The sequence below is a fragment of the Bufo gargarizans genome, chromosome 2 (genome assembly GCF_014858855.1).
Source record: "Bufo gargarizans isolate SCDJY-AF-19 chromosome 2, ASM1485885v1, whole genome shotgun sequence".
Lineage (NCBI taxonomy): Eukaryota > Metazoa > Chordata > Amphibia > Anura > Bufonidae > Bufo > Bufo gargarizans.
The window spans coordinates 42913834-42919661 of NC_058081.1; the positions used below are offsets into that span (position 1 = coordinate 42913834).

At 41.1% G+C, this 5828-nt stretch overlaps 1 non-coding gene and 2 pseudogenes across 1 annotated transcript; all 3 read right to left on the reverse strand.

Moving 5' to 3' along the window:
• Positions 1-215: 215 nt before the first annotated feature.
• LOC122929790 lies at positions 216-400 on the reverse strand (annotated as a pseudogene).
• A 752-nt stretch (positions 401-1152) lies between these two features.
• Positions 1153-1225, reverse strand: TRNAK-UUU. The gene has a single exon. It is a non-coding gene; the product is annotated as a tRNA-Lys (tRNA).
• A 754-nt stretch (positions 1226-1979) lies between these two features.
• On the reverse strand, positions 1980-2129 carry LOC122929789 (annotated as a pseudogene).
• Positions 2130-5828: the final 3699 nt, after the last annotated feature.

Here is a 5828-nt window from a genome sequence, read left to right on the forward strand (position 1 = left end):
ATCCATGAATACACGTTCACATAAGCTTGCAGAGACATAGGTAATATCATAAATGCCTTGGCGAGGAAAATCCTGTAACCCCAATACCTGATCTACCTTAAGGTAATCCAGTTTCTTCAAGACATCATGCACGATCTGGTCCAAACCAACCTCCTTCCGATGTTCAGTCGCAACAAGAAGTCACACGGTATCTTCCAATCCTTAAGCCATCCTGCAGGTCACAAACAAACTCAAAGACCCCAGGGTCCCCCGCAAGGAGAACCCTGTAAGATCTCTCTAACCCAAGCACGAGTAGAGTTTCCTCAACTAGTTCTGAGTCAGAAAATAACAGCTTTTCAATCAGCAATAATCAGGCCTCGGATAAACCTCATGGGCTATGATACTGCCACTGCGCAAAGCTGAGAATCTATTAGTGAGGCATAGAAGAGCTAATACAGTGTAGTGATTAAACCTGTGGAGACACCCAGCAGTCAGTAAATGCAGAGCTGGGAATTCTGGGAATGGATATGCTAATAGTTCATGCATACATTGTGGGTGGGCTGTTGCCCCGGGCTATAGGGAGCTGAAGATTGACATAAAATACTGACTCTTTTGTCCACTTTAGCTCTGTGTCAGTAGTTTCCCTAGATAGCCTTCCTGAAAATACTAGAACCACACGGTGGGTAGTGCCACACATAGTGTGGCCAAAACTAATTATGAGAAGGAAATAGTGCCCCTGACAGTAATAGCGCCACATACATAACGGCCCCTAAAAAGTGTAGATATGGATACAGTTAAATGTCGCCGTTCCCTGGGGAGCCAGTGGTACCTACTTCTAGCGACACCACTGCCTAAGTCAGGTTAGGCCCACCACCCTCTATCTATCTAAAACATTAATCTCCATTGTTATCATTGTACATATCATCTGTAAGATGTAATCGGTTCTTTGTAAATAATCCCATAAGAAAAATGGTCAAAGGGGCAAGTATTTAGCTCCTAAATTAGCTTTTGTGGTGTACTCCGAGTGGGTCGATGCAACCTAGTTTCCTAGTCACTTTCGCAGTCTTCATTTTTCTCATCACTTTTGATCCTTTGCCTCAGTTGCCTAACTTTCATGGCAATAACGTGTTGGAGTTTTGTTTAACGTGTTTGATTTCTTATCCTAAAAGCTAACGCCCGAACAGGGACTTGAACCCTGGACCCTCAGATTAAAAGTCTGATGCTCTACCAACTGAGCTATCCAGGCTCTCTGCAGAGTGATTGAAGTCATAACTTTCTGACCGACTGCGTTTCCCTTCTTTTTATAGTTCCACCTTTTACCATACCGTGCACTAGTACCTGCTTCCTAGAATTATAAAGGGAACTTTCACATATGTATTAGGGGATTACATTACCAGTGACTTTCTGGTGATAGCACCAGGAAATCAGCTGAGGAGCATGTCAATTACAAATAGGGGTTTGAGATCTAGAACAGAACACTGCCCCCAGTTTGATATACAAACTGTGACTGACCTGTCAGAACATGTTGGGCAGCATAGTGGTTCTAGCCCTCCAGCACCACTTTTTCCAGATCTTATGAAGTTTTGTAAAAAGCAGGTAACTATAGCTCAGTAAAACCTGTATCAATCTGCTGTTGAAGTCACGGAGACGATATATAGACGACGTCGCTTTCTAAGGCAAATTACTAAGCTGGATTTACGTGAACTTTTGAGCTTGTAATCACCCTCTCTGGCCATGACACCCTATCAGCAGCAAGTTCATGGCAGATCTGAGGGCAAAACCCGGAGTCTAAAGATGCCACCTGTGAGTGCACCCTTATAACCATTTAACGCGCTGATAGTATAGTTGGTAGAGACGTTGGGATGCCTATAACAATGCAACGGGAAATTCAACACCCAAATGGACGAAAATACCATCAATTAATCATACACAATGACAGGCATAAATTACTTAGGTAAGGCTTCTCAAGCAAGTTCTCTAGTTTTCACAGCATAATCCAGTCTCCTCAGAGACTATCAAAAATTGCCAGTGCTGACTGTATTTCAAGTCATCATGGCGGGGTATTGGGAAAAGTTTTCAACTAGCAATAATCACGCCTCGGAATTTTTTGTTTGATTTTTTTGTTTTGTTTTTTTCCTCAGTTCAAAGACTCTCGATAATCACACATCATTACAAGCAAAATGAATCACATAATCGAGGCCTTAAAAAACATCATTGGGAAATTCCTAAACCAAAACTGTTAGTCAAGATACCTCAAAGAAGTCTTTTCCATTGTGTAATCTTCCAAATATCCTCTGCTTTATCTTCTCCATTTCTTTTCTTGTCAACCAGATAAACTGTAAACAATCTTGATAAAAAAATACTTCTGCAATCTTCAGGAGAAAGAGACAAATGCTTAAAAACTAGAAGATTTCTTATATCCCATAAAACTTCTTAAAAAATACAAAAAATAATCCAATACGTGAGTCTTTTGGGGTTTTTAGATCTTGACCAACTAAAACACAGTCAAACGAAAAATTGGAAAGACCTAAAAGCGCTATAAAAATTATTTCTAACATCTTAAATTATTGTCTCGCAAAAGGACAGCTCCAAAAAACACGCTGAATGTCCTCAATTCCTCCACAACCCACTCTTGGACATTTATCTGTCACTGGAATCCCTCTACCATTTAACAATGCTCTGGTTGGGAGACGGCCATGTAATGACAACCAAACAATGTCTCTTTGTCTATTTGTTAGACCAAAAACATTAAAAAGTTTCCACGTCTTACTTGCTTGTACGATATTACAGAATGGCACATCCCATAAAACCTCTTTACTTTTGAAATGTTGCATAATTTTATCTTTCTCAGGGTTACCCAAAGAGCTTAGTTCATACTGATCATTAAAGAACTTGAGGACCACATAGAAGGAAGGCAGTACAAATGACACTGGTCTCCTCAAATCCTTTTCACACCAGCCCCACTTGATAAAAAGCCATCCTGCTAAATATCTGCACATTTGAGACGTTGTAAAAAAACGCTTAAAAGTCTTGAAAACATTTAAAAAATAATGCATTTTTAGAAATAAGTCAATGTTCGGAAAATCATATCCTCCCATTCTGCTACTGCTCATTACAATTGTCCTCTTCACTTTCTCAATGTTTGATCCCCAAAAAAACACAAAAAGCTTTCTTGTCATCCTTTTAGTCCATAATTGTGTAGGTGGAAAGATCACTGCTGTATACAGTAGTAACGGGAGAATCACAGTCTTTATAATTAAAATCTTCCCTTTCAGCGACAAATTTCTCAATTTCCAAAAATTTATCTTCATAGTCACTTTTTTCTCCAACTCTTTGTAACTACTCTCTCCTTTAAGATCTTTACTAAAACCAATCCCAGTACTTTCAGTTCATTCTTTTGGATCACACCTTCCACATCCAGCTTCCTACCAAAATTACATAGCTGAGTTTTACTCCAATTAATTGACATCCCTGCTATACAACAAAATATTCTTGTATGCAAATTAACCCTATTTAAATCTGCTTGTGAACTACAAATAAAAACCACATCATCCATGTAGCCCAGGGACTTCACAGTTCCTCCATTACTAGGGATCAGAAAACCATCCACACACTTGTCCCTCTGCACATTTTTCAGTAGAGCTTCCATAATACAAATAAAAAGTATTGGAGACAGCGGGCATCCCTGCCTCACACCAGATAATATCCTAATATTCTCCCCAACATGACCATTAATCAAAATCTGACTGGTAACACCTTGGTAAAGCCCCTTTATAATTAACAACAACTTCTCAGGAATCCCCAAGCGTGCAAGTACCGCAAACATGAACCTATGAGAAACCTTGTCGTATGCCTTCTCAAAATCAATAGATTCAGCCAATAAAACCCCATTATTAAAATTTGTATGATACACAATATCCCTTAAAAGCATCAAATTATCAGAAATTCTCCTACCCGGAACTGCACAGATCTGATACTCCCCTACCATCAAGCCAATCATTTCTGACATCCTATCCGCTATGATTTTGGTAACAATTTTGTAGTCACTATTTAACAAGGATATCGGGCGCCAGTTTTTGATATCTCTTTTATCCCCCTTCTTATGCACCAACGTAATAACACCTTTCTTCATAGAATTTGATAAAATACCTGTGTTAAAAACATATTGTACAACCCAAATTACCTCCTTACCAATAAAATCCCAGCACACCTTATAAAACTCAGCGGGGAGGCCGTCCGAGCCTGGAGTTTTCCCTCTTGCCATCTTCTCCACAGCTCTTTTGACCTCCTCCTCCTGCACCTCATTATTTAAAACACAAATCTTCTCATCAGGGATATTATTTTCTAAAATCATACAATTGTCATCTATTTCTTTTTTGCTAGCTTTACTTTCATTACTAAAAAGATTTTTTATAAAAGCCGGTAATCTCATTCACCATATCAGATCCGGTTGCTTCACCTGTTGATGTTAAAACAGACTTACAACAACCTTTGGGTCTAAAACACTTTTTAAAAAAATATCAGGATCACTGTTCATTTTCTTCCATATGCTGTATTTTTGCCTGATACACTATATTCTTCCCTCTGTTTTTCAGATTTGCCTTTATTTCTTCTTTAATCTGCAAAATTTCTTGTTCCACTTCTAATCCTATCTGTCTAAATTTATATAATGCTTCCAGCTTGGATACAAGAACAGCATCCTTCCTTATTTTTCCTGTGCCTTCCTAAAACCAACCCTCCTAAAATATTTAGCAAACCCTTCTTTTGCTCAATCCCACCATACAAGCAAACTCTTAAAATCTGGCTGACAGTACACACAGGAATCAAAAACTTGCTTAAAACCCATTAATACGTCCTCTTCCTTCAACAATTCAACATTTAATTTCCAATTTCCTTTGCCAAAGATGATGGATTCATTGACACTGATTTCAGCACAAACAATCTTATGATCGGAAAAGGAAGTCATCATTAGAGAACAACGAGAAGCTTTAACGCCTTCTGACACCAACACATAATCTAAACGAGATTTGTAGCGCCCACTATCTGCAAAATATGTGAATTTTTCCTCAGTGTCCACCATCAGCCCCACATCAGTATAATAGTGCAGAGAGCACTGTGTGATGACGTGAACAGGTCGCGTCTCGCTCTCCCGACCTCCCCCCGCTAGCCTTCTCCTTCCATGCACCTGGCTTCGCCCGAACAGCTGATGTCCTGGGCGCTGGGTGCTGCGGCGCTGCGGTCATCTCCTCCGGTTGCCCTGTGTGTGTGGGGTGCGTGGCTTTTCTGGCTCTCGGCTGCTGGCTGTTCCGCTGATTCTGGCGGGTGCCGCTACCTGGGCGCTCCCTCTCTGCTTGCGGTCGCGGGGATTCTCTGCCTCCTTCCTCCGCTGTCTTCGGCTTCCTGATCCTGGTACGTGGTGCCCGCGTGGAACTGGCTGCCCTGTTGGTCTGCTTGTAGCCTGCCCTCTGCTGGTGACTCGTGGGATTCCATGTCTGCTGCCTTTTTCCACTGACCTGTATTTTCCTCTTCCCGGCTTGAAGTGGGCATTTGGATAGCTATTTTCCGGATTCTCTGGACTATTCACCATCTGGGTTATCTCTGTTTGGGCAACCAGAGAGGACCATTTGCCCCTCCATTTTGCCGGCTCTGAAAATGCCTGCTTGGCTGGCGACGTACACCGGGATCGTGGCTGCTCCGGATACGTGAGAATATTGCTATTTGTGACTATTTTTGCTGTTTTTTGTTACCTTGCTAACTTCCCTGCTATACCGAAGTGAAATCTCTGGTTCTGTCCCTTCCCCCAGGTGGTATCTGGAGAGGAGGAGATAGAGGGGTGCTAAAGGAGCAGG